Below are 1891 nucleotides of genomic sequence, written 5' to 3' on the forward strand. Positions count from 1 at the left end.
CCGGCGCCGGCCTCCCGCTCAGCCTCTGGCAGAGAAAAGGGAAAAGCCGCGAAGGACGGATGGGGCGTACCCCCGGGGGCCTGACTCAGGTGTGGGGGTCGACGGGCGCGGGGCCGCCGGGAAGCGACTGGAAGGGGAGGGGCTGCGCGGGGTGGGAATGGATGCGGCTGCACGTCGGGCCCGGGAAGAGGCCGAGGGGCGGGCGGTGAGAGGGCGGGCTGTGGCCTCCGCAGAGTTGGGTGAACTCAGGGAAGTCACCCAAAGCCTCAGGGCCCGTTTCCTGTTCTCTAAAATGGCAACAGTAGGAGATCCGACCTCATAGGCGCTTTCGGGGGTTTTGATGGATTTATGGAACTTTCTTAATACAAAGCCTGCCCTGTGGCATTTGGTGGGTAGTGGCGGTTAAACACCAAGCCGGGGGGGGGGGGCGGGGGAAAGAGCGGGTCAGAGGGTGGCGACCCCGTCTCTAGGGGGAAGGTGTGTATGCCGGAAAGCGGGGCGGGGGGAGGCAAGGGAACGCGGAGGCCAAATTTCTATGGACATCGAATGTTCGGGACAGGATATAATTAGAGCTAGAGTTTTGAGGGACCGATTATATACTTAGCAGTTCACCTGAATTATCCTCATAATCTTATGAGGTAGGTGGCTGTTATTAACATTTTACAAATAAGGGACCTAAGGCTCCAGAGAGGTTAAGTAACTTTCCAGTGGCCAACATCTAACGTCAGACTCCAGAGCCAGGTGTCTTCCTAAGAGCCATTGTAGTTTCTTGAGCAAGTCCAGACAGGGGCAGTGGATCTGTTTAAATGATCAGATTGAAGAATCATGAGCTGTCTCTGATGTTGGCCTTCGGGAAATACCAAAGCGGCGTGAAGGCCTCTGCCTTCAGAGAGTTTGCAAGTTCTTTGGGGTAATCTCCCAAACATGCAGGCAAAAGAAATCAACCAACGTTTGAGGACTATTTGCTGTTTCCCCCAACCCTGCCCCTCCTTAGTCCTCCTTGCCCTTAATTCTCACCAAAAAACCCTGTGAGGTTGGCTCTAAGGTTTTGTTTTGCAAGTGAAGAACAGATTGAAGAGTGGGTATTGAGGGATCCGGTTCTGGGAGGTGATTGTGCTCTCCCCTTACCCACTCTGCCTCTTGTTTTCCACAAGGAAAAGTTTTCAGTAATAGTTCAACTCCTTGGAAGACGGTATGGACTCTGTGGCCAAGAACTGTGTATGAGCAGTAATTGCATCTCACCTTTGATAAATGCAGAGAAGGAAGGCACTTTCGGCCTTTGTGGTGTCCAGGACTTAGAACAGTAGTGCTTTAGGACGGTTAGGGTGGTAGCAGCATTCATGGTAGAGGGCAGGAGAACTGAGTAAGGGAGACAGAATGGGACTGACTTGGACAGGAGCCAATTTATCAGGGCCCGAACTATAGAATGGAGTGGGAAGCGGAAGAATAAGATGATTCCCAGGAAACCTGAAAGGAAGGCTTGTATAGGAACAGAGTGGGGTAGGTTTATATTATCAACCCAGGAGACCCATCTCCTGAGTTTCGATTTTGATACTTGGCACTCACAGGCTCTATATCCCTAGGCAAATTGTTTTACTCTCCAAGCTTCATTGCCTGCTTTGTAAAACAAGGATAGTACCTACCTCCTAGGGTTGTTAAAATAAAAATACTATTTACTTAAGTGTCTGGCATATAAGCCAGTTATTAGTAAGCACTAAATAATTGTATAACCGCGAAAACCCATGAAACTGACTCCTAAAGATTAACCCTACAGGCACTTCATTTGAATAGATCCCTTCCAGGGCCCTGAGAGGGGCCCTAAAACAGTGTGTTCACAGGATTATATTAGTGTTTTTTGGTAATTTTGTATACCTTTTCTTGAAAATGTCCA

The sequence above is a fragment of the Suricata suricatta genome, chromosome 8 (assembly GCF_006229205.1).
Source record: "Suricata suricatta isolate VVHF042 chromosome 8, meerkat_22Aug2017_6uvM2_HiC, whole genome shotgun sequence".
NCBI lineage: Eukaryota > Metazoa > Chordata > Mammalia > Carnivora > Herpestidae > Suricata > Suricata suricatta.